Here is a 27272-nt window from a genome sequence, read left to right as displayed (position 1 = left end):
CTAATCTCAGCACTACTGTTTAATAGGGGACCTGCCAGCGTGCCAGTCCAGCTTCAAGTGTGCTTTACTTCAGTCTAACATCCCCACAAAATTCTTCTCACAACTTCCAACCCTGAAATCTTATTTTCCCCTAAAGCTTCTCTTCATTAGCAATTTCCAAGTAACATGGTATTTTTACAACATTCAAAAATGTCATGCTGGACTGTGCTAGAGAGTAATCTGCAAATATAAGCTTAGCAAAGTTTGAATTGACTTGTCCAGAGAAAAAAACTACAAGTGAACACCTAAACCTGCCTACAAAGAGCTAACAAGCCCCTGGCAGCTGCCAGCATCAAAGCACAGCGGATGTTTCTAATACAGGGTAAGGATAACAACATCACCTTCTGTTCTCTCCAGCTTCTTTTCCCTGCAGTCGTATTTTGCTTCTTATGATTTTTTTAGTCTCTGTATCTTCTTGGACAGCACCGAGCCCGACGACAAGGATACGAGAGTCTTTCCCTGCCGGACAGAGAGAACCAGGAAAACAGTTAAAATAAGAACAGGGCAGTTTGAAATTCATACTTGCAATGAGAAGCAGCGCCTAACCAACACAACAAAAGTAAACAAAGCATGACACCTCCCTGGGGACAGAAGACTTACAAACTCTCCAGAATTTACAATTCTAGCGACCATCCCCTTCAGGACAGCAGCCAAGTGTCCCATGAGGTGGTGCTGTACCAAAGAACGATCTAAGAGGTTCCAAAGAGTGAAATGCACAATATTTTGCAAAGACAAAAAATCTTGCAAAATAACAAAAATACAATAGATGTAAACTACAGGGCAAGAGTACAAGTGTTACCTTTGGGAGCTGGAACCATCCAGGTGGGCACCTGATAACTGGATCCTCACCAGAGTTTGAACCCTTCAGGACACAGAAGGGTTTTCCCCAGGAATTTCACAGACTGAGTTTTGACAGAAGCACGCTCGCCGGATCCTCAGAAACGTCACCCATTCTCCAGGTGTCTGGAGAGAACTGCAAATGGCTCTCACGTAGTTGGAGCTGGTTCTGTAAGGTCTCAGGGTGAATTTCACCAGATGCAACCAAATTGGGCAACTCCCAGTGGGACAGAAGGAACCCAAAGCTTGGGTAAGCAGAGCTGCAGCAAATACTGAGGAAACAAACATAACAGCGTAAAAAATACTAAACCATCCTTTTTTTTCTCTTGCTTTTGTTTTTTTTCTTATTCAGATCAGCATAGCAATTAAAGAGAAGGTGAAAAACTCACCATTACTGAACATTTCATCACCTGTAAACTCAGCATCCTTAGCATAGGGGACTCCAAAGTTAAAATTCACCGATCCCTGGGAAATAAAGCCAAATATCGTATGGTAAACAAACAGCAGACATAAAAATTTGTTTCCTCTAAGGACTTTCAGGTATGTATGTATCTTTGCATTACACATTAGAACATACACTTTATACCATCACCTAATACATAATAATTTACCTTTGAATTTTGATAGCATAGCATGAATTTTAAACTTAAACTGGTGATCTATTATTATTCAGTTGGTGCCTAAAGTTATTTCTGCTGTCACGTTCAAAAAAACATGATTTTTTTTTTACTGGAATGAGCAATTGATTTCAAAGTCATCACAAGCCCACCAAAACACAAAGCTGGGTTCACTGGACGGGTCTGTGAGCTAGAAGTAGTTAGGCTTGTACTTCCCTCTTGTTCCTCCAGAACCAATAAATCCTGTCAACAAAACCAGGATCTATAGCCCACTGCTGTGAAAGATTCTACAAGGATGATGGTTTGCTTTGTGTTTAGAAGTTTTGATTTGAAATGGCCAGTCCAATGGATAAAGACAGTTTAGGTAGTATTACATTACTATTATTATTATTTCTATTATTATTTTTACTAGTACTACTGCTATTATTATCACCTGCTACTGGAAGAAACAAACCAGTAGTACCTATACTTAATTACTTTTATTTCCAGGAAATAATAAAGAAAAAGAACCAAACCAATAAAAGTCACTTCCTACCTTTTATATCAAGGGATGAAAAATTTCTCTTGGGCTCTTCTCCAATTGATCAAGACTCATAGCACTGAAAGGCAAACAAAACAGTGCTTTACAGAAGGCCAAGTGCACGTTTCAAGGCTGAACCACCAACTGATTGCAGTGACAGCACTTACAACATGAATCGTTCCCAGAGCCTCTGTGAAATGGAATGTTCTGTGGAACTGCCATTTCTTTCCCAAAACACTAACTTCCAACACTTCCTAAACGTACTTTGTATTTTAAAACCACAGAAATTAGTGAGACTCTGTGTCGAGATCAGGTTTAAATTTATTTCCTTTTAAAGCACAGAGCTCTGTTCCATCACCCTTCCCTTCGGCTCTACACTGAATCATGGTGAGCATTTGAGGAGTGCTCAATAATCAATTCTATTTCTCTCTTTTTCTAGTTCTCTCTATTCCTAAATCATTCAAGACATGTCAAATGAAAAATGACAAGTTCAGCATCAGAGTCACACTTTTCCCCTTTGTCTGCTCAAGAACAGGCTCCAAATCCACTTATTGCTGCCTTCAACGATTCAGACTTGCAAAACCATTCTTACATGTTTTACAGGTTTATCATACAACCCACAGAACGCAAGCTCTGAATTACAGGAAAAGGTACACAGGAAAATATCTAAAGGGATCACTTATTTGTAAATACATACCTTGATAGAGATCGCACTGAGAACCTTTCCGTGGGACTCTAAGGGAGACGTATTTTCTCAGTACCCTGTAAACAAGAAAAGCTACGATATATTACAGGACATCCCCACTTTTTCTACATATTCAAATAGGATTTTTAATAAAAACAGTTCAGTTACAAAAGAAGGAAGAAAACCAACCTAATTTTACTCAGCTGTATTTACTGCCGATTTAGAGAAAAATGCCGGGCCGCGTCGGCCGTTGCGTCACACGCCGCGCCGGCAGCAGGGCCTGCCGGGAGCTGGAGTCTCGGGCTGGCAGCCACTCATGTGCCGCGTCAGCCGTTGCGTCACACGCCGCGCCGGCAGCACGGCCTGCCGGGAGTTGTAGTCTTGGGCTGACAGCCGCGGCTCCGTCCCCCGGGAGCCACCGGCAGCTGCCGTCCCTCCCGGGCATCAAACGGGTCCTTCGCCCCCGGGCGGGGAAGGACCTGAGGCAGCACCGCTCCTCCCGAATGCCCTCTCTTTTTCCCTCCAACTCTTTTTACTTTTTTCACTCTGTTTTTCACCACTTCCCTTCCCTCTTGCTCTCCTGCTTCCCTTCCTTCCCTTCCCTTCCCTTCCCTTCCCCTTTCTTGTATTTCTGATCTTGGTTTTCCTTTCTACCTTTAGAATAAAAGAGCAGCAGTAGAAACTTTCAGGCTAAGCGGGAGTAAAAACAAAACTCCAAAACGAAAATGATTTAAAGAAAACTATTTATTCCCTGGGAGCCTGAAATTTTCTACTGCAGTACGTGACATGGAACTTTTATTCCTTCTTATAGATAGTTGATATTTTCTTTATATTTATTTATATTTATAGTTTATATTGATGCATTATATTAATAACTATATATAATATGCACCTTATTCAAAAAATATACGGAAATTATTTTTTAAATTATTTACAATATCTACTGCTACAACTTATTTTTCCTTATATTTCTAATTTTTATATAAATCTTTAATGTGTTTATGATATATTTCTATACTTATATTTCTACCTTTATATTATTTGTATTTGTAATTTTTACACTAAAACCCCTGCTTTGGCAAAGAAAAAAACAAAACCATCCATTATTTTAAACGACCTAAATTTTTTTTATATTTATATTTATCATAATATACAACAAATGATAGATATATATAGATAGATAGATCACATCCATATTTATATCCATTTTATATCCATTTCCTATAATATTTTTAATAAAATATATACAGTATTACTTGTATTATATATTGTATCAATTTATGTTATTTTACATTTACAATTTATTATTAATTTTTTATATATCTGCATATAGTTGCAATACATTTATATATTTGTATTTTTGTTTGGGTTGTATTTACATTTATATTCTTTATTCATATACCTATAAACATACACAATACTCTATTAAAATTAGAATAACTTATTGTAACATATAATGACTTATGTTACATGTTAAATTTTAAAAATTGACCGAATATATAAAAATAAAATTGGCTCATTCCCATTGCTACACATCTATTTCTTTTGTTTCAATATAGTTAGAGTCATAATTGTATATATAAAATCCAATTCCTAAATGAAATGACAGAACAAACAGCATCAAATTCCCACCAATATCTTCCAAAAACATCAAGAAACCTCCAACAGCCAAACAAGTGTCAGCGAAAAAACAAAGAACACTCTTTTCAATAACAATTCTCATCACGACAGAAAAATGGAACCAAAATAAAAGAAAATCCTATAGAAACACACACAGCAAATTACAAAAAGTACTAAAAAAAAGTCAAACCAATGTACTAAACTCAAGACAGTGCCACTCACCCTGAACGACGTTACTAAAAAAAAAAAAAAACCAAGAAAATTCTACCTCTACACTAACTCAAAGAATAAACAATCCTCTGTAAAAATAACTTTAAAACCTGAACTAATTAACAAAATGGAAAAACATCTCAACCACTAAAAACTAAGAAATTAACTACCCAAATAAATAAATACTTTAAAAACCCACCATATAAATACCCATGTTCCCAAAATAAACCCTGATAAACAATACTCAAATACATTAAAAGACAACAACAACAACAACAAAAAAAAGAAAATAAAGAAACCAACAACAAGAATAATACCAAAAAAACAGATAAACTGAAATCTGCAACAAAAAAATTATTCCCAACTGAATAAACCCATAATGCCTCAAGCTATCAAAATAAAAATACCACCTAGAAACAAACACAAAGACTAAAGACAAACGTAACCATAAACAATGTCTCCCAAATTACCCGTAACCATAAAACATACACTACAATCAAACAAACCAAACAAATAAAAGCCCTGGAAGACGATAAACACACATGCAATTATCGAGATTAAAACCCCGCTGCTATGAACGACACGACGCAACCCCAAGCCCCCCAAAACAAACACTACACACTCACGCTAATAAAAGCCACCGCAACAGAATTAAAATGCGAACCGCTGCTTCGCGCTACGACCCGTAAAAACCATTGCGCGCCCTTCTAAACATAACACCCCGGAAAAAAAAATATATATCCGACTACAAAACCCAATCCGAAACGAACCTTTATCATCCCTACCGGCACCGAGAACCGTGCCGCTCAGGAAGAACACCGTAACCCTTAGCGTACACCCGCTGCAAACCGAACCCAGCGATGCCATCAACGCCTCCAAAGCGCCTCCGAGCCACGGCACCGCCGAACTTGGAGCGGCCGAACCCCGCGCTCGCTGCCGGCCCCGGACGGAGCGCGGCTCCCGGCAGGAAAGCGGCTCCTGCGGCGGCTGCTCCGGCGCGCGGGGCCGGCGCCGTCCCGGGGAGCCCCGCCCGCTGCCCCTGCCCGGCGGGGCCGGCACCGGGCCCGGGGCTACCGGCGGCGCCCGAGCCCCGCGCCCGGAGCGGACGGAGCGGCCGGCACCGCCCGGGCCGGCGCAGCAGCGCCCGCGCCGCCTCTGCCGCCCTTGGCCGGCCCGGCCCGGCTCCGCTCGGCTCCGCACGGCTCGCACCGGCGCGGCTCCGCCACTGCCGCCCTCGGCCGGCCCGGCCGCGCCGAATCCCCCGTGCGCCCCGGCAGCTGCCCGGGCCGTGCCAGCAGCGCTCCCGAGCGGGAACGTTCCGGGCCGGGCCGCGGGCACGGGGAGCGCCCTCCAATGCAGCGGCACAGCCCCATTGCAGCCCTGCAAACGCTGCCGGAGCTGCGGCTTCCCGCAAGCCAACCCCGAAACCTACGCCGCAGGCGGGCTCACCTCACTTCAACAAGGGCAAAGAAATGTGTTCTCCCCTCCAATTTCACCCCCTAGGAGAGCAGAAAAGAAGGGGCGCTCCTCAAATGAAAGCCTTCGACTGATGGGAAAGGGCGATTTCGAAGGGCGATTTCTCCATTCAAACCCTTCAAAAGGAGGGACACCAGGGCTGCCCCCTCCATTTAAACCCGAGGGTGGTGAAAATGGGGTGGCTGCCTTCAAATCAAACCCAGAATACCACAAGAATACTTTTCCCATTCCCCTTAGAATAGAACGCAGGGATTCCCTGTCACCTCCGGGATACCCCTAACAGCCTGGAAAAGGCAGCTTTTCCTGCAATCAACACCCTTAAAACCACAAGTCAAGAGGGATCCCCTCAGGTCAAACGCAGACAATAAAAGAAGAGGAGCTGCTTCCTTCTCCTTAATTCCTTTTGTCTTCATAAACTCCATTTTTGTTCCTGGGGAACCGGGGAGGGACTGGCAAGATGAAATTGCAAAGGGGAAGGAGAAAATTCCCCGCTCCAAACCCACACGGGCTCACCTGTTCGGCTGCTGCTCCCCGGCACAAAGATTCGTCCCTCGGCGCCTCCTTTAAGCGATGCTCCACGTACCATCCACGATCCAAGCGCGGATCCAGGTGTTGCCCCCGACCCTGTGGGAAGCTCTCGCAGTCCTTCCATGAGACAGCGCCGGGAGCGCCCCATAAACCCCTCCACTCAGCAGCTCCATGCAAAAGGGAGCTGAGGCAAAGCCTCCCCCTAAAACAGCCTCGCCCCGGCTGGAGCCGGCCCCTCATCATCCTCACACTCACACCTGGGCTGCTCCGAGCCCCCATCATCCTCACACTCACACCTGGGCTGCTCCGAGCCCCCATCATATATTTTTCATATTTATATTCGCATTTATATTTAGAATTTATATTACTGTATAATAAAAATTATATTATATATTGCATGTCTTCATGTTACTTACATAGATTTCTATTTCTATTCATAGTTTGGTATTATATCTTTATATCTCTATATATTTATTATATATTTCTGTATGTCGATTTACATTTCTATAGTACTTATATTATTTAAAATAAAACCCCTGCCTCTAACGAAATAAAAAGCAAAGACACTCCTTTATTTAAAACACATTTAAAATTTTAAAAATAATTTTGTTTGTCATAATTCTATTCACACCTATATTTGTAATTTTCATTTGTTATATTTATAGATATTATATATATTGGAGAGAATACCTTTTTCTATAATAATAGGTATATTCTTTTGACACAATATATTTCTTTTACTTACATATTGATGTACACTGTCCATTTATACATTTCTTTTTATAAATATGTTTCTATACCATATTGCGTATATCCCTAAAACTTACATTTATTTGCATATTTTTATAAATATTTTCACATAGTAAGTATATATTTCTGTTACGATTTTTACTTCTGTAACACTTGGATTATTTAAAATAAAGCCTTTGCCTCCATCCACATTAAAGCCAAAAAGAACCCCTTTCTTCAAAACTGTACTGAAATATTTTTTTAAATTCTAATTTTCAGGTTCATATTCACATTTACATTTAAAATGTATACTTTTGTATACTGTTATTTGTATTCTTATTACATCTCTTCCTATTATTTGTATTTATTTGTATTTTGTGTTTATATATATATTTATATCTTGATTGTATATCTCAATATTTAGAAATATATAACAATAATATCTACATTCATATTATTTAAAATAAAAACCCTGCCTCTAACACAAGAAGAACAAAAAAACCCCCAACCCTTTTGTTTTAAACAATATTTAAATAGATTTTATCCTAATGTTCAATTTTTATATTCATATTTGTATTTATAATGTATATTACTGTATATTGCTTACTTATACATTTATCTTTACCAATGTCAATTTATAAATAAATTTATATTCTATATTACATCTGATGTGAGTAGTTATTTATATTTTTTATATATTTTTTCATATTTTTTTATATTTGATTAAGTATTTCTGCATCAAGATTTTTACTTCTGGAAGACTTATAATATTCAAAATAAAACCCCTGCCTGTACTTAAATAAAAGCCAAAACATTCCCTTTCTTTTAAACTATATTTATATATTTTTATATTTCTATTCCCATTTATAATTTATATTGCCATATAATGTTATTTATATTTTATACTACAACTCTTCATATTATTTACATATATTTATATATAAATTTATATTCATACTTTAGCAATTTCTCTTTATATATTTATTATATATTTCTATCTTAAGATCCACATTTCTATATTACTTATATTATTTAAAATAAAACTCCTGCCTCTAACCAAATAAAAACCAAGGACACCCCTTTATTTGACCCAGATTTAAAATTTAGGAAGTAAATTTATTTTTCAAAATTATAATGATATTTATATGGATATTTTTATTTATTTTATTCATAGATATTATATATATTAGAGAGAATACCTTCTAATATAATAATAGATATATGTTTTCTGTATTATATATTTTTTTACTTATATTTATTTAAATTAAATAAATATATACAAATATATATACAAAAGCAACCTGATAAGAGACTAAGAACTTTTTCAACAGATAACCACAGTACTAATTTCAGACTTGGAAAAATATTTAGCCGTAATCACTACCACAAAATTAACCCAAAGTAGAAAAATAACCAGAAAACCAACAAAACAAACTAAACTCATTTCTGAGCACCATAGTCCTTCCTCACTCACAATATGCAATTAATTCTCTCCTGCCATTTACATCCCCAGCATCATTCCATACTGAGCATTCCTGGCACCAGAAGTCACTTGGAGCCAATTAACATCCAACTTTCCCTTCCTCAGGACTGTGTGCTTTCTGTGTCTTTATGCACACAAGGAGCAGCTGTCAGACCCACCTCTCAGCAGCCTAACAAGCACTCAGATGTTCTCTCCAGGTTCAGGGGCTGCTCACAGTGAGGCAGCTTTCAATCCAGTCAGGATTGCCTCGCTTCTTCCCTGGCAGTAGCCTTGCACAATTACCTCAGCTGGAAGTCAGACCCCACTCCCTGAATTCTCATCTCTGCCTTTAAGTAATGCGTTGTGTGGAAGACTGTGCAGCAGTTTCTGAAAGAAAGTGATTTCAGGAGAAATGGGAAATTCATGGTCTCCAGTTTCTCAGTTAGTTGGTGAGTGTCAGGGTTCATCTAATAACAGCACCATCAACAGTTTCAGCACTACCTCTGTGCAACCAACACTTGTTAGGACATGAAGTGCAGTGCTGTCATGGCTAAAGTGAAGTGCTGTCATGGCTAAACGCTTTCAGGGATCAGGGAAATGGGGAGGAAGCAGGAAGGCAGGAGATCAGGAGTTTCACACTGCCTCTCACCATAGCTCTGTGCCAAGTACTTGACACTGGCAGGGGTCTGTGCACAAATCACAAACAGGGCAGGGCTGCTGGGAACTGCCTTGAGCCGTTTGATTTTCCAGCATCAGCCTCATTCCATGGTTACGGCAATGGGAAGATGCCACCAGCTCACATCCCAGGCAGCAGACCAAGAACTCAATGTCACAACTCACTTTATCAGTTTTTTGCCCAATCACACAAAGCAAAAGCACATTGACAGTAGCTCTATCCAACCACTGTAAGCACAGGTGCCTTTGGTTAAACAATGCTTGCTTATTTCAAATACAATACCTGCTTGTGAGCCTTAAACACAATGCACAGAGCTCCAGTATTAAGCCTAGAACTTCCTAATATCTTGCTAGATAAACTTTCTGTAGCTTAGGGAGTTATTCTAGGCAAGTGTTAATACACAGACCATTGTTCTATTTGTCTTTGCTTTTCCACAGTGTAAATAGTTTTTCTGCTGACCAATCTCATGGCTGCTGCTCAGCTCTGATCACAGTTCTGCTGTCTCTGAGGCCTGCCTTTTGCAGCTTTCCCAAACCCCTCTGATTTTACACATTCCCACAGTACTCAGTGCTGGATGAACCCTAGTGCAGAAACAGAGGAAGCAGGATTTAGAGTGAGTCTACTCACCCAAAGTACTGGGAAAGAAACTCCCTATCAGATGAGTTCTGCAGATCACAGACAGGAGGAAATGCAGTTACAATGGGTTACGCCTGAGAACTGTGCTCACATGCAGTTTCCCTGGGGGTTTTTGGCCCTGCTAGCAAACATCACCCTTGGAAGCACATGAGCAGAAACAGATGGGTCCCCCAGCGAGCACCTTGCTAAGATAACCCTCACAAAAAAACCATTCCATTCCCTGTGGTAAATTATAACTCTGAACTGCCAGCTGATGGCATTGCTGCCCCAGGGCTCTGTGTTTGTAACTCTGCACACGTTGGGAGCGACAGCAGCTGAGCTGACACCTTTCTATGGGGAAGAGCCTTCAGTCTGCACGTCCTTTTCAACCATTTCAAGCAAAGACACCGGCCCAGGGTTACAAGGAATAACAGCTGTGGAACTTCTCCTTGAAAATGCTACAGCTGAAATAAAGCTGCCAAGGTGTGCTGATATGGGCCATTCTTGTTTCTCACACAGAACCTGTCACAAAACTAAATGCTGCAACAGGAGCAGACAGCATGCCAAGCAGGCACTGCTGATCTGAAATGTATCCAAAATAACTAAACCTCCTGAGCCTGGAAATCCTGGCTTGAAATTCCATTACAATAAACTTTCCAGCACTGGCACTCTGGGATTTGGAAAGTAGAGTGTGTTCTCTTGGTCTTGTTAATTCCTTGATTTATCCTCACTTTTGTGTTCAGCCCCAAATAAGTCAGATTCTACTCAATTACAGTCTGAACTGGACAATATTTCCCTACTCAGCTGAGTGGTGTTCCATCACAGTGAAATAAAAAAAAAAAAAAGGCTACAAAGATGCAGCACAGGTCTTTTCTTTCCTTAGCTTGCTATGCCTACTTTTTTATTACTACTCCATTTTCCTAGAAACCTACTTAGACTGGGAGAATACTACCAGTTACCTGCCTATCTGTGAAAGTTATCACAAAAACCAGAAGAAATAATCCAGATTAGGACCAAAAACAGCCCCCCCCAAAAATTGCCACATCTGCAGAAGAGAATTCCACCAATAAGCCTGTTCTGGTGCAGATATAGCAGGCAGAATTTTTTTCCAAGCAAAATACAGCTGGACCTTGACTAATCCTTCACATTGAAATGAAGTTGTATTTTTGTACCTGGGAAAACTCTAATAAGTATAGTCAAAGAAACTATTCTGATAGAGAAGGGAAATACCTCCTGTATTCACATGTTAAAAAGTCTTGGATTGGTTCCTCAACATTTTGGAATTCACTTCCAGTTTTCTTGCCCAGCACAGCAGTCACTGCCAGTCTCAGTCACAGGTGCATTGACAGAATCCTAAAAGATGCTGAGGACCAGTCCTAAATTCATTTATGAGTCCAGTTCTGTTATCAGAAGGATAGCATCAGTTTTCTTTGTCCCTATCTAGTTTTCTTCCTTGATTTTCAATTTCCCAGAAGGGAAGCCCCAGACTCCCACATTTGTCCTTTCCTTACTGGAAGCCTCCTCAGGGAAGATGAGGCATTATCAGATGTCATTTCTTCCCTTGTCCTGGGGACCCTCAAACACCACCACAGTCTGATTACTTGTTTAGAGACAAAACCATTTGAATTAGTGCTAGGAACCTTGTCCCACCTCTATTGGACCTCTATTTCTGCTTCTCTTGTATTTTTATTTCACCAGACTGCAACTTGTTCAGATTTGTTTGTCAGCAAACCTGGTATGTCAAAAAATTGTTCAACTGAGAAGCTCCATCTCAAAGTGCTTAGGCTATCAGATAACCAGGCAATGTTTTACTCACACCCTGATACTTAAAACTATTAAACTTGCATCCCACCTAGCATGTTGACACAGCGTTACCAGGAAACAAAGTTCATTTTGTCTACACATGCAAAAATGACGAGGTGAAAGACGTGGCAGAGCATTTTGACTGATACAGCAAAGTTCTTACGACATAAAGTAGTGTGTGTGGTTTTCCTGGTTGTTTTTTTTTTTTTTTCTGTTGTTGCTGTATCTTTATTTTTTTTAATAATACACAAAGTTCAGTCATTTGAGAAAATCATCAAAGAGTAATTGCCACACCAGCACTATTTAGCATGTTCCTTTCTCCTTTTTTCCCTGACTGAAACCCACATCAAGTAATTACATGCAATTAAACATATTCTTTCCAATGCTTTTGCCTTGTTTTCTTTTTTCATTTCACTACAATTACTGCGAAATCTCTTTTACTCATCAACTTGCACTTTTCAAGCAAATTTTCATGCATTTTATGCATCAAAAGGGCCAATACCTCAAAGAGGAGGATCTTTGTAGCCTGCCCTGATGGAGGGCCATTTCATCCAAATCTCATCATTTTCATCCAAATCTGTGCTGCGCCTCATCAAGGCTCTGATAATGGGCTCTACACAGCAGAAATAGTCAAATTGCAATTGGAACCAGAGAAATTTTTTTTATTTGCTGCAAAGTAGCAATTACACGAATCTTCAGCTACAAAAGGGAACCTCTCAAACAACAATGCTGTAAATCAAGCAGTTTGTTCACTTGAGATAGGAACCTAATAAGAGAAAAATATTCTCCAAAAGAATTCATCCCATCATTGAATTTTTAGGCTGTTTGCGATACAGACTGTGTCTGGATGCCTAAGGGGGTCTTAAGAGCCACACAGGCAGTGGTATGGTGCAAATAACAAACACATGTGAGTCAGCACTGACAGACAGAAAGGGCAGGATCCCTGTCCCTTATCAAATCACTATGGATAGGATCTTCCTTGTCTCAAATATTTTAGGAGCACAAACACTCTTCAGCCTCCATTAAATAACATGGTATTGACTCCTATCTATGCCAAGGATTGAAGAAACATGCTAGAGCCTCACCTAGAGGAGTTACAACAACTCCCAGTCCTATGCACAGGTGACCTGTCCAATTGCTAACTAAAACAGATTAATAACAGAAATATAGTCAGAGACCAACAGAACTAATAAACCTTCTACAGAACATCATACTTGTTTCTCATCCTCTCCATGAACCAGTCGCCACCAAAAACATATTGGGAAACCAGAGAGCCTGAAGGAAACCATTCCTCCATGCACTCCATGTTCTTAGCACTCAAAGCTCCAGGGAATTTTCCTTGAGCAGGTAAGGATATGGTGACAATGCACTTTGAGACTATTACTGCATGATGCTCCCAGGCAATCCATTCAAACAGACTGATTCACCTCAGCCCAGCTGAGCACACCACAGGAGCAGAATAACTCTGCTAGAGCTGGTTTCTGTATGGAACAGGCTGATGAGCTCCAGCCACTGTGCTGTGCCCAATGATTCCAGCTCAGCTCTCTGAATTTCTGCTGAAATGAGAAGGCAGGTTGCCAACACAGGCTGGGATTAGACAGAAGGCAGCACTGGAATCAGCTGGGGGCTCAGGACTCAGGAGCTCCCCACCTGAGAGCTCACATGTGTTTTGTTCTGTTGAAAATCCAATTTTGTCACTGGTCTGGAAAGAGGAGTGTTCTTGAATCATTTTCATCTGAGAAGCAGTTGAAAATATGTATAGAAATATATAGTATACATAGAAATAGATGTTATATAGAATATATACTTTATATATAATATATCAATTATTATATATAATTATATATTTTATAGATTATATATTATTAATATATGTAATATATCTAATTCTATATATCTAGAGCTATATCTAGAGCTATGTGTTAAACCATCCATTTTTGCCTGAACATCAGTTCCCTGTCTGAAGTTAAAACCATGAACATTGAACATGTTATGGACAGTGGAAGTTGTAAGTGAAACTAATTGACAGATGGACAGTCGCGCTTTACGGCACATTTTACGACAGTCGCGCTATACGGCACCTTTTACGACAGTCGCGCTTTACGGCCGTCTTTACGACAGTCGCGCTTTACGGCACCTTTTACGACAGTCGCGCTTTACGACCGTCTTTACGACAGTCGCGCTTTACGACACCTTTTACGACAGTCGCGCTCTACGGCCGTCTGTACGACAGTCGCGCTTTACGGCACGTTTTACGACAGACGCGTTTTACGGCACCTTTTACGACAGTCGCGCTTTACGACACCTTTTACGACAGTCGCGCTTTACGGCACATTTTATGACAGTCGCGCTTTACGGCCGTCTTTACGACAGTCGCGCTTTACGGCACCTTTTACGACAGTCGCGCTTTACGGCCGTCTTTACGACAGTCGCGCTTTACGGCACCTTTTACGACAGTCGCGCTTTAAGGCCGTCTTTACGACAGTCGCGCTTTACGGCCGTCTTTACAACAGTCGCGCTTTACGGAACCTTTTACGACAGTCGCGCTTTACGGCCGTCTTTACGACAGTCGCGCTTTACGGCACATTTTATGACAGTCGCGCTTTACGGCCGTCTTTACGACAGTCGCGCTTTACGGCACCTTTTACGACAGTCGCGATTTACGGCCGTCTTTACGACAGTCGCGCTTTACGGCACCTTTTACGACAGTCGCGCTTTACGGCACCTTTTACGACAGTCGCGATTTACGACCGTCTTTACGACAGTCGCGCTTTACGGCCGCTTTTACGACAGTCGCGCTTTACGACACCTTTTACGACAGTCGCGCTTTACGACACCTTTTACGACAGTCGCGCTTTACGGCACCTTTTACGACAGTCGCGCTTTACGGCCGTCTTTACGACAGTCGCGCTTTACGGCCGTCTTTACGACAGTCGCGCTTTACGGCACCTTTTACGACAGTCGCGCTTTACGGCCGTCTTTACGACAGTCGCGCTTTACGGCCAGCTTTACGACAGTCGCGCTTTACGGCACCTTTTACGACAGTCGCGCTTTACGGCCGTCTTTACGACAGTCGCGCTTTACGGCCAGCTTTACGACAGTCGCGCTTTACGGCACCTTTTACGACAGTCGCGCTTTACGACACCTTTTACGACAGTCGCGCTTTACGGCCAGCTTTACGACAGTCGCGCTTTACGGCACCTTTTACGACAGTCGCGCTTTACGGCCGTCTTTACGACAGTCGCGCTTTACGGCACCTTTTACGACAGTCGCGCTTTACGGCCGTCTTTTCGACAGTCGCGCTTTACGGCCAGCTTTACGACAGTCGCGCTTTACGACACCTTTTACGACAGTCGCGCTTTACGGCACCTTTTACGACAGTCGTGCTTTACGACACCTTTTACGACAGTCGCGCTTTACGGCCGTCTTTACGACAGTCGCGCTTTACGGTACCTTTTACGACAGTCGCGCTTTACGGCCGTCTTTACGACAGTCGCGCTTTACGGCCGTCTTTACGACAGTCGCGCTTTACGGCACCTTTTACGACAGTCGCGCTTTACGGCACCTTTTACGACAGTCGCGCTTTACGGCCAGCTTTACGACAATCGCGCTTTACGGCACCTTTTACGACAGTCGTGCTTTACGACACCTTTTACGACAGTCGCGCTTTACGGCCGCTTTTACGACAGTCGCGCTTTACGGCCGCTTTTACGACAGTCGCGCTTTACGGCCGTCTTTACGACAGTCGCGCTTTACGGCCGTCTTTACGACAGTTTTTACTTGCCCATCTTGGAGTTTTTTCTGGCTTTTTCTTGCCCATCTTGGGGGGTTATTTCCAGGTTTATTCTTGCCCATCTTGGTTTTTTTTTCTGGTTTTTTTTTGCCCATCTTTGGGGGCTTTTTCTGAGTTGTTTTCTGGATTGTTCTTGCCCATCCTTGGCTTTTTTTCCGTTTCTTTTTCCTGTTTTTTTTTTTCTTGGCTTTCTCAGGTTTTTTTTCTGGTCCATCTTGGTTTTTTTTCTGAGATTTTTCTCATCCATCTTGGGGTTTTTTCCTTGGTTTTCTGTGGGTGTTTTCTGGGCTTTTTCTTGCCCATCTTGGGGGTTTTTTCTATGATTTTTCTGGGTTTTTTGTGGATCTTCTCCTTGCCTATCTTGGGGTTTTTTTGGGGGGGTTTTTTCCCTGCCCATCTGGGGGTTTTTTTCTTGATTTTTTCTGGGTTTTTCCTTGCCCATCTTGGGATTTTTTTCCAGTTTTTTTCCCTGTTTTTATTTTTTTCCTGGTCTCTCCTGGTTTTTTTCTGGTCCATCTTGCATTTTTTTTCTGGGATTCTTCTTGCCCATCTTGGGGTTTTTTTCTTGGTTTTCTGTGGGTGTTTTCTGCGTTTTTTCTTGCCCATCTTGGGGTTTTTTTTCTGGGTATTCTCGCCCATGTTGCTTTTTTTTTCTTGGTTTTTTGGGTCTTTTCTAGCCTATATTGGGGTATTTTTCTGGGTTTTTACTTGGCTGGGACCAAAAAAAAAAAAAACAGACAGGGTGGAAGGCAGCTGGGGATTTTTTATTCTCAATTTAACAATGAGTTGCAAAACCTGAAAAGCAAAATTCATATACACAAGGTTAAATCCAGTCAGCAGCAAATCCACACACGCAGAGACGAGCAGACAGACACAGCCACGTGCTCTCACACATACTCCTTCCACTTACATGCTCACTGTGGCCCTTACCTGAGATACTAAAGAAGGTGCTTTGACACATCTTCGGGCTGCCGCTCCTTGAGGTAAATGGCAGATCCTGGGGAAATCAGCAGCCTTGGGGACCTGTGAGACAACAGGAAGGGTCAACAAGCGGCTGACAGCTAGGACTTGTCCCCACTCTGGACTGATAAATTTTCTACCCAAAATCCCACGAAAGACAGATGAACAGTAAAGTTGTTAAACCTGTTCTACCTAACTGTGACTACGTGCCAGGGCAGGGCAGCTCCGATCATAAGTGGTACAGTGTAAGTACACACAATATAAGCTGACGCATACAGTGCAAGTGCACAGAGTGTAAGTACACACAATATAAGGCGACATGCTTACATACAGTCTAAGTACAGACAATATAAGGTGATGCACTTACATACAGTATAAGTACATACAGTATAAGCCAACACAGGTACACACAGTATGAACCAACCCAAGTACATGCAATGTAAGTACATGCAATATAAGCCAACATAGGTACATACAGTATAAGCCAGCATAGGTACATGCCATGTAAGTACATACAGTATAAGCCAGCATAGGTACATACAGTATAAGTACATACAACATAAGCCAATATAGGAACATACAATATAAACCACAACTTAAGATAACTCTCTGGAAGATTACTTATTGAGCCCTGTACCCTTTGAGAAGATGGAACCTATAGAACTACTGCAGTCACGTGAGGAGGGTGTAAGATGCTCCCTCTAGAAGTCCAAGAAAATGGAAAAAAAAACACTACCAAAGCTGATAGTGAGAAGGAAGATGGATGAGAACATCTTGTCCCTGTGAGACATTCCTGTCTCAAAGAGTAAAAATGTAAAGATGCTGGAATAAGGGATATCCGGAAAGGAATGTGAGTAGAACACAGCCTATATGGCACAGAAGAGAGCCGATAAAGCATCGAGATGTAACAAAGGCCTATGACGGGGAAGACAACGGACACACACTACATAACACAGACACCATAACATAGACACAGATGACATAACACAGAGACAAGTTGCAACTGCTTGGCACTTTCCCTTTAGGGACCCAAGAGTCCTAGCACAAGACGAGCCAGAGGCCAATCAGGCCAAGGGAAAGGAAGTCCTATGACAACAGCACGTGATGATGAAATGCAACTCATTAAAGGAAGTTAGGGCCAAAGCAGTTAGGAGGATGCTCGAGAGGCTCAGCAAGCCTAGAGAAGGAAGCGGACTGCCAGGTGACTGCGGCTACAGCTCCGGACCAGAAGGCGAGCTCCACGGGGGAAAGAGTCGTGACGACGTCAAGTCGAGGAAGGCAGATGACACAAAGTTCATGAGAATGTGGAGATGGGTTGGAACTGCCCTGCCCGGCAAAGGCTCTGGTGAGGCTGAGGAGAAACCCTCTCCCTTTACTTCCAGGGAGCCCGTCCCACTACAGACCTCTCCGCTAAGCTGACATCAGATTGCCTCCTGTGATAGTAAAGGCTTTTCCCCTTCTCCCAACCACTGGCCCCGACACTTAGCTTTTGGAAGACAAGCGGACAAAATCCATCCTCGGTCGGACATGGACGTTGAGATGTTCTCGATGTGTGTGCTTCGGTGCTGCCGCTTCCAAGCTGTGGCTACAAGCCTCCCCAGGGTACCTAAGGCAAAACAGAAAAGGTGACTATTGCCCTCAAAAACAGTAATCCCCAGGACTCCTCCGCACCCCTGCCCCAGCTCACCTCAAGTCTTGATTTGACTCCAGAGGCCGCCCGGAAGATACCTGCAAAAAGAAAATGTACACACTTAGCATGCTGCTGCATAACGCTCACCTAGGAATCAGCCTGCCTAAACACCAAGTCACCTGCCCTCCTCTCTTCCCCGGCATGCCTAGGGCAGCGACAGCACCTGCAAAGAAACAAAGCTGAAAAGCATGCTGAGATATTGTGAAAACACAACCTCCCAACCCTGACAAGTATGCTACACTGATACCTTAAGCTTGAACCCACCTGGCATGGGCATGCTGAGCTAGGATAGATGGCAAGCAGTCCATCTAAAATAAGAAGAAGAATAATACATACTTAGAGCTGCACCAGAAACTGAGACCTCAGCAATAACAACTGCTTCGGTACCCTACTCAATGCTCACCTTGCCCACTCAGCCTTGACAGCTGCTCTCTGCCTTGACTTCCTATGCCCACCCAGCCTTGACAGCTGCTCTCTGCCTTGACTTCCTAAAAAGAAAGACAAAGAGCAGAGCTGCAGCAGCCACAATTTATGCTTCCTCTGAAGAGACAAACAGTGACTGATCTTCACGGGGGAATCCCCTCACCCGGGATGGGGGGCTCTGCCCTGGATTTATCCTTCTGCAACTAAAAGAAAGTTAGGATGAAAGTCAAAGGGCTGCAGGATAACTTATGGGCTCCAGGTATCCTGTGTCCATCTGCAAATCCCATCTAGAATCCAACTACACCCGACATTACAAATTCCAAGTCCCTGGGACTTCTCCTATTGCACCAGGCTATGAGGCAGGGCAGAGCAGCAGCTCCGGCACAAATGTGTGCAGACACCCGTGACACAGGACAGACAAGACGTGACAAACACTGGGGACACAACAGGAACAGAAATCTCTTAGCAAGGAAAATGGCTGCAAGGACTGAGAGAATGCAAAAGAAGAAGAGTTGAAGCTGATGGCGAGCTGATGAGGCTCAGAGAACCCTGGAGAAAGAAGATGCAAACTGAATTATTTATTCCAAAAACTGCAAAGATGGATGCTCGAGAATCCTACAGTCAGAATCCTCTCCCTAACCTCACATCCTTACAAGTCCTAGTCTGCTATAATGGATCATTGCGCAGCATGGCTCTCTGTACAGCTCAGAACAAGACCTGGCAAGACATCTGACTTGATGCTTCTAAAGAGAGATACATTTCTGATGCCTGTGTGAGCTCCCCAGTCAAAATTTCTATGGCATGGGTGCCAGGGCGAGGAACGCTGAGATCAAAGATGCTAGGAAAGGTTTCTGAGAGGACCCTCACAGGGCTAAGATAAGAGACATGAGATATCCAGACAACACACAATACACAAAAGACAAGTGACACGAGACACACCGGGACTGCTCTGCCCTGCTGCACACCTCAGCACAGTGATCAGAAGTGAGACTTTGCTTTTATGGGGCCTAAGGGGCAACATCTTGGCTACCCTCATTGCCAGAGCCAACTCAGACCCCCACCTCAGGGAGTCCTGACCCAGCACCCCATGTTCATCCCCACTGTGGGTTGCAGCCCTCTGCTTATCTCTCAGACATCTGGAGATGCCAGTCTGTGTCAGGCGCAAAGAAAGGCCACCTCGTCAGCTGGGAAGGTCCTGCTGGCACCGGGCTAGTGTCTCTCAGACAGCTGAATTAAAGAAAACCAAACATCAGTGCCTGATCGTGGCAGCCCATTGCCCAAAACCCCACCAGTCTGCTGTTCACCGTGCTCCTAGGAATGCCCGGCTGCTCGGGCCGCACGCTTCGGGCACACTCAGAGACCGAGGCCGTCGTCACAGGGGGTACCTGGGTTAAGAGAAGATGAGGTGATTTCCCATGAGTGAAACCTGAGTGGACCCTCACTCCTCCTCCCTGCTGCCCTGACTCACCGCAACTCCTTGGCAATTGCTGAAGGCCACCCGGATGGCACCTTTAAATAGAAAAGTTCAGGGCTTCATCACCAGATGCACCACCACTGTAATGCACCCACAGGGCTGACACGTGCAGCAAACGCGGTGCATCGACCAGGTGGTGATGGGGGCTTGGCATGCTCAGAGTGGATTGCCTAAAGTTCAAAAACAAGAATGGAAACTTAGAGCTGCACCAGAAATTGAGAGCTGAGCGATAACAACCACTTCTCTCCACTGCTCACATTGACTGCTGGTATCTAGATTGACTTCCTAAAAAGAAAGGCAAAGAACAGTGCTGTAACAGAGTCACCCCATATACACTTCTGCTGCAGAGACAAATGGGGCCTCACCTGCTCAGGGGAATCCCCTCACCCAGGATGGGGCCCTATGGCACAGATTTAATCCATCTGAAGCTGAAGAAAAATTTAGGACAACAGTCACACTGTTGCAGGATAACTTAAGAGCTCCAGATATCCTGTGTCCATCTACAAATCCCATCTAGAGTCCAACTACACTCCACATTACAAATTCCAAGTCGCCGGGCCCTCTCCTATTGCACCAGGCTATGTGGCAGGGCAGAGCAGCTCCGGCACAAATGTGTGCAGACACCGTGACACAGGACAGGACATGACAAACAATGGGGAAACAATAGGAACAGAAACCTCTAGGCAAGGAAAATGGCTGCAAGGACTGAGAGAATGCAAAAGAAGAAGAGTTGAAGCTGACGGTGAGCTGATGAGGCTCAGAGAACCCTGGAGGAAGAAGATGCTAACTGAATGATTTATTCCAAGAATGCAAAGATGGATGCCCGAGAACCCTACAGTCAGAATCCTCTACCTACCCTCACATTCTTTCAAGTCCTAATCCGCCATAATGGATCCAGGTGGGGCACAGCTGTTCCATACAGCTCAGAACAAGACCTGCAAAGACATCTGTCTGGATGCTTCCAAAGAGAGAACTTTTGACCGGGGAGCTCAGACAGGTATCAGAATAACATCTAGGTCCTGGGTGCCAGGCCAAGGAATGCAGAGATCACAGATCCTAAGACGGATGCCAGGGTTTCTGATAGGCCTCTCAAATGCGAAGGCAAAAGAAATGAGGTAAACAAACAACACATAATGCACAATAGACAAGTGACACGAGACACACCGGGACTGCTCTGCCATGCGCACCTCAGCACTGGGATCAAAAGTGAGACTTTGCTTTTATGGGGCCTAATGGGCCACTTCATGGACACCCCCCACCTCCAAAGCAGACTCAAAACCCCCTCCCAGTAATTCCCAAACCAGCACCCTGCTTTCATCCCCTCCGTGGGTCGTAGCCCTCTACTTATCTCTCAGACATCAGGGGATGCCAGTCTGTGTCAGGTGCAAAGAAAGGCCACCTCATCACCTGGGAAGGTCCTGCTGCCACCGGGCTGGTGTCTCTCAGACCACTGTAGTAAAGAAAAGCAAACATCAGTGCCTGATCTTGGCACCACATCGGCCAAAACCCCACCAGTCTGCTACTCACCGTGCTCCAAAGAAGGCCCGGCACCTCCTAACCCTGACCCTCTGCCACACCTGGAATGCAGCTGCACATGAAAGAAAGTTAGAACATATGGCAAACACCACCAGGGTAACTCACAAGCTGCAATCACCTTATGTCAATCTAGGAAGAGCATCTAGAGCCCAAGTACAGCCCACATTACAAATTTCAACTCCATATGGATTGTCCTATTGCAGCAGGCCATGCAGCAGGGCAGAACAGCTCCGGCACAAATACCCGCAGACACCCGTGACACAGAACGTGACAAACAGGGGGACATTAAACACAACACATCATGCTTGTTGTGAGGGCCTCGAGGGGAAAAGGCAAAAGGGACCCCAAAGAAACACTAGGTAACACATCACACCGGACAACACGACACAGGCCAGAGCTGTTCCGCACTGCCCACCTGAAAGCTGCCATCAAAAGTAGAGCCTCTCCCTTTAGCCATCCAAGAGGTCCTTGGAGAAGATTGCTTTTCCCTCTGCTCATTTTTAAATCTGCCCCAAGAACTCCCAACCCACTGCTCTCCCATCTCCAAGCTGTGGCCCCCAACTTATCTTTTGGATGATGGGTGGTGGGAATCCACGCGGCACCTGAAATGAGTCTGCCTCGGAGGGCCCCCCTCGTGATGGCCTGTGAGCCTCACAGTCAGCTACAATAAAGAAAACCAAAGCCAATGTATGAGTTCAGAGTTATGTGTGCCAAATCCCAGCAAGTCAGCTACTTGCCCTCTCCTGAGTGTGCCTGGCTTCTTCAGGCTCCAGCTTCATCCTGATTCCGAGGCTGTGGCCTTTATTAGGAGTGGCACCTGGGTTAGACAAAGGCAAAGTTGAATGGCATTGCTGTGAGTGCAGTGGTTGTCTCTGTGTGCTGTAAGACATGGGAATGCCTCAGCTAGGCTTCTAAGAAGCCTTGTATGTGGGGGGGGGTCCTCAACTAAACACCCTTTATCACCCTGCTGCCTTCAAACCTCCCCCCATCCACAATAACTCCTTACTGGATACCTGCTCACCCTCCCTCTCCTAGTCACAATCCACAACTCACCTGAAGCCTCAATGTCAAACATCACGTTCACACTGGGCAGATGCCTCTTGTGACATGATGAATCTGCTGAAAAATTGCTGTGGTTGAGAGCTGAGCAATAACAACCACTTCTCTCCACTGCTCACGTTGACTGCTGGTATCTAGATTGACTTCCTAAAAAAAAAAAAGACAAAGAACAGTGCTGTAACAGAGTCACCCCATATACACTTCTGCTGCAGAGACAAATGGGGCCTCACCTGCTCAGGGGAATCCCCTCACCCAGGATGGGGCCCTATGGCACAGATTTAATCCATCTGAAGCTAAAGAAAAATTTAGGACAACAGTCACACTGTTGCAGGATAACTTAAGAGCTCCAGATATCCTGTGTCCATCTACAAATCCCATCTAGAGTCCAACTACACTCCACATTACAAATTCCAAGTCCCCGGGACTTCTTCTATTGCACCAGGCTATGCGGCAGGGCAAAGCAGCCCCGGCACAAATGTGTGCAGACACCCGTGACACAAGACAGGACGTGACAAACAATGGGGACACAACAGGAACAGAAACCTCTAGGCAAGGAAAATGGCTGCAAGGACTGAGAGAATGCAAAAGTAGATGACTGAGTTGAAGCAGATGGTGGGCTGATGAGGCTCAGAGAACCCTGGAGGAAGAAGATGCTAAACTGAATGATTTATTCCAAGAACAGCAAAGGTGGATGCCCAGGAATCCTATGGTCAGAAGCCTCTACCTGCACTCACATTCTTACAAGTCCTAATCCACCATAATGGATCCAGGTGGGGCACACCTGTCCATACAGGTCAGAACAAGACCTGAAAAGATATCTGACTGGATGCTTCCAAAGAGAGAAGAGAGTCTGATGCCTGCCTGAGCTTCTGAGTCAAAAGTTCTATGGCCTGGGTGCCAGGCCAAGGAATGCAGACATCACAGGTGCTAGCAAGGATGCCAGGGTTTGTGACAGGCCCCTCACAGGGCTAAGATAAGAGACATGAGATATCCAGACAACACACAATAGACAAGTGACACGAGACACACCGATACTTCTCTGCCCTGAGCACCTCAGCACTGTGATCCAAAGGGAGACTTTGCTCTAATGGGGCCACCTCATCAACACCTCCCCCCCTCCAAAGCTGAATCAAAACCCCCTCCCAGTAATTCCCAAACCAGCACCCTGCTTTCATCCCCTCCATGGGTTATGGCCCTCTACTTATCTCTCAGACATCTGGAGATGCCAGTCTGTGTCAGGCACAAAGAAAGGCCACCTCGTCAGCTGGGAAGGTGCTGCTGGCACCGGGCTGGTGTCTCTCAGACCGCTGTATTAAAGAGAAACAAAAATTAGTGCCTGATCTTGGCACCATATTGGCCAAAACCCCACCAGTCTGCTACTCACCGTGCTCCAAAGAAGGCCCGGCACCTCCTAACCTTAACCCTCTGCCCTGGATGCAATGCATCTGCACCTGAATGAAAGTTAGAACATATGTCAAACACCTCCACGATAACTCACATGCTGGAAACACCTCCTGTCAATCTAGGAATAGCATCTAGAGCCCAAGTACAGCCCACATTACAAATTCCAACTCCCCATGGTTTGTCCTACAGCAGCAGGCCATGCAGCAGGGCAGAACAGCTCCGGCACCGATGTGTGCAGGCACCTGTGACACAGAACGTGACAAACAGGGGGACATTATACACGACACATCATGCCTGCGGTGAGGGCCTCGAGAGGAGAAGGCAAAAGGGACCCCAAAGACACACTAGGGAACACAGTAGACTGGACAACACAACAAAGACAAGAGCTGTTCTGCACTGCCCACCTGAAAGCTGCCATCAAAAGTAGAGCCTCTCCCTTTAGCTGTCCTAACAGGCCCTTGGAGAAGATTGCTTTTCGCTCTGCTAATTTTTAAATCTGTCCCAAGAACTCCCAACCCACTACTCTCCCATCGTCCCGTCTCCCGGCCATGTCCCTCAACTTATCTTTTGGATGATCGGTGAGGGGAATCCACGCTGCACCTGAAATGAGTCTGCCTCAGAAGGCCCTGTGATGGCCTGTGTAGCTGACCTCTCAGTCAGCTACAATAAAGAAAACCAAAACCAATGTATGAGTTCAGAATTATGTGGGCCAAATCCCAGCAAGTCAGCTACTTGCCCTCTCCTGAGTGTGCCTGGCTCCTTCAGGCTCCAGCTTCATCCTGATTCCGAGACTGTGGCCTTTATTAGGAGTGGCACCTGGGTTAGACAAAGGCAAAGTTAAATGGCATTGCTGTGAGTGCAGCGGTTGACTCTGTGTGCTGTAAGACATGGGAATGCCTCAGCTAGGCTTCTGAGAAGCCTTGTGTGGGGGGACCCTCAACTAAACACCCTTTATCACCCTGCTGCCTTCAAACCTCCCCCCACCCACAATAACTTCTAACTGGATACCTGCTCACCCTCCCTCTCTTAATCAGAATCCTCAACTCACCTGAAGCCCCAATCTCAAACATCATCTTTGACTCTGTGCAGATCCCTCTTGTGACATGATGAATCTGCTGAAAAAATTGCTGTGCTTGACACAGCTTGGAATTTCAGGGAGTTGCACTCCTCAAATACAAAAACACCCCCCCAAAAAACATCCCTAAAAACGAAAAACTACCCCACAAACAAAAAAAAACCAAACCAAATCCCCCACAAAAACAACAACAAAAAAACCCACAAAAACCCCCCAAAAAACCAAACCTCCAAAAACCAAAAAAACCCAAAAACCAACGAAAACCAACCAAAAACCCCAAAAAGAAAAAAAAAAAAACAACCCAAAAATTCCACCAAAAAAAATTCCAACCAAAAAAAAAAAACAGGGCAAAACCGAAAATTACAAAAGCACCTTACCACCCCTAAACACAAAACCCAAAATCACAAACCTAAGCATGCCCTGTATTCTATGCTCTTTTCTTCACAGTCTCTTCCAAGCCTCTGTGCTTTAGATGTCCCATAACACTAGCTGAAAACAAGCTGAAATAGGCTGAAAGAGCCTTTCCACTGAAATGAGAGGAGAGCTCTTACCCCAGCACATCCTGGAGAGGGAATGAAGGCCCTCAGCCTAGGCTGGGGTTAATATACCCCTGATGGTGCCCGCCTCTCGTTCCCATGGCACCCAGGAAAAGGGAGGGGGCAAATCCCACCGGGTATAAAAGCCCTCAGAGCAACTGCATCTGTTTGGCTCCTCTGACTCGTATTCAAGGGCAGTAAAGGGCTTGTTATCGAAGAAAACTCTTCAGAAAAATAACAGCGTTTTCTTTTTTGCAACAACTACTTGGAGCAGAAGAACAGAAAACTGGTAAGATATAAAACTTTGTGGTAAGGTTACATTACTGGATAAATTGGGTAATTTGCTGTTACCTTACATAATTATTCTGTGTTTAACAAAAGCCATCTAATAAATTCACACTCAAAACTCCAGCAGCCCAGCTGGCCCTACCAAATCTGTATGTTTATACATACAGTAAACAAAACCAAAATCCCAGTAATACCTATCAGAAGTCTATGAAAGAAACCTATTGAAATTAATCCTACCTCAAATACAAAACAACCCATCCAGAAAGTTAGCTTCACTCAAAAAACAATTTACACAGAGTTAATAATACCAAGAAATAAAACAACACACCATATACCACCAATGAATATAATAGAGAAGAAAAAAAACCTTTTTTTTTTTTTTTTATTTAAGCTAACTTCTTTTATTAGCTAGAACAAAAGCTTTTGCCAGGACTGTAACAACAACTTCTACTTCTGAAATGTCCTTTCTCATTCCCAAATTCCTTACAACTTCTGAGTTTACATCCAAGCAAAAAGCAAAATTCATGCACTTGTGCGTTTGATGCTCCTGTCAGATTCTCTGTTTCCCTCCACATCTTCTTACACTTTCAGTCTTCACGCTGTCCTGCCGTGATGAGTTTGACAGAAGAATTGGAAAACGTTAAGAGAGGATTTCCCTGCCTCTCTCCCCAGAGCTGGTTTCCTCAGCGCATTTCACTCAATCCCAAGCCAGCAGTGATGCACGCTCACCTCAAGGCTCACAGCTGCTCAGCTAAATTCGGCTGTAATCAGCTACACTCGGCTATTGTCGGCTGCATTCGGCTGTACTCGCCTCTTCGGCGCGGCTCGGCTCGCTTCGGCCGAACTCGGAGCCGCTCAGTGCGCTCGGCGCGGCTCGGCTTGCTTCGGCCCAACTCGGAGCCTCTCCGTGCGCTCGGCGCGCCTCAGCTCGCTTCGGCCGAACTCGGAGTCGCTCTCCGCGCGTTTGGCGCGCCTCGGCTCGGCTCCCTAAGGGCGGGCAAGCGGCACCACCTCACGTTAAACTCACCCGGCTCGGGGCTCTCCTGCTGCCGCGTCCCGCGGGCGGCCCGGCCATCGCACGGACACGACCGGGAGCGCGGCGTGGCACAGGAGCTCATTGGGCTGTGACCGCACTCGTGCTAATTAGCGCACACGAGAGCAGCGGGCTTGGTTCGGCTGAGCTCGGCTCCGTTCAGGCAGCCTCGCAAGCCTGGCCT

The 27272-nt window shown here is 44.4% G+C and overlaps 1 protein-coding gene and 1 long non-coding RNA gene across 8 annotated transcripts in view; both read right to left on the bottom strand.

The window, feature by feature from the left end:
- Positions 1-410: 410 nt before the first annotated feature.
- THUMPD2 (THUMP domain containing 2) overlaps positions 411-27272 on the bottom strand; it is a 51963-nt gene continuing 25101 nt past the window's right edge. Inside the window, exons 1-6 of one of the 7 annotated variants that reach the window (XR_009114358.1) lie at positions 6518-6565; positions 2711-2775; positions 2029-2092; positions 1266-1341; positions 839-1148; positions 411-498 (exon numbers count right to left, since the gene is read on the bottom strand). The gene's annotated coding sequence lies outside the window, so the exon portion shown is untranslated. Of the gene's footprint in view, positions 499-838; positions 1149-1265; positions 1342-2028; positions 2093-2710; positions 2892-5298; positions 5431-6517; positions 6566-27272 lie in introns of those variants that run through there. The other 6 variants (XR_009114359.1, XR_009114360.1, XR_009114362.1 and 3 more) reach the window with 6 other exon arrangements.
- LOC131082466 (uncharacterized) lies at positions 18095-18570 on the bottom strand. Its single transcript, XR_009114365.1, has 4 exons — positions 18525-18570; positions 18380-18423; positions 18258-18298; positions 18095-18176 (listed from the first exon to the last, which is right to left on the bottom strand). It is a non-coding gene; the product is annotated as an uncharacterized LOC131082466 (long non-coding RNA).

This window comes from Melospiza georgiana, chromosome 1 (genome assembly GCF_028018845.1).
Source record: "Melospiza georgiana isolate bMelGeo1 chromosome 1, bMelGeo1.pri, whole genome shotgun sequence".
Classification (NCBI taxonomy): Eukaryota; Metazoa; Chordata; class Aves; order Passeriformes; family Passerellidae; genus Melospiza; species Melospiza georgiana.
The sequence above is the reverse complement of the archived record's forward strand: the minus strand, read 5'-3'. Positions and strand labels throughout refer to the sequence as shown.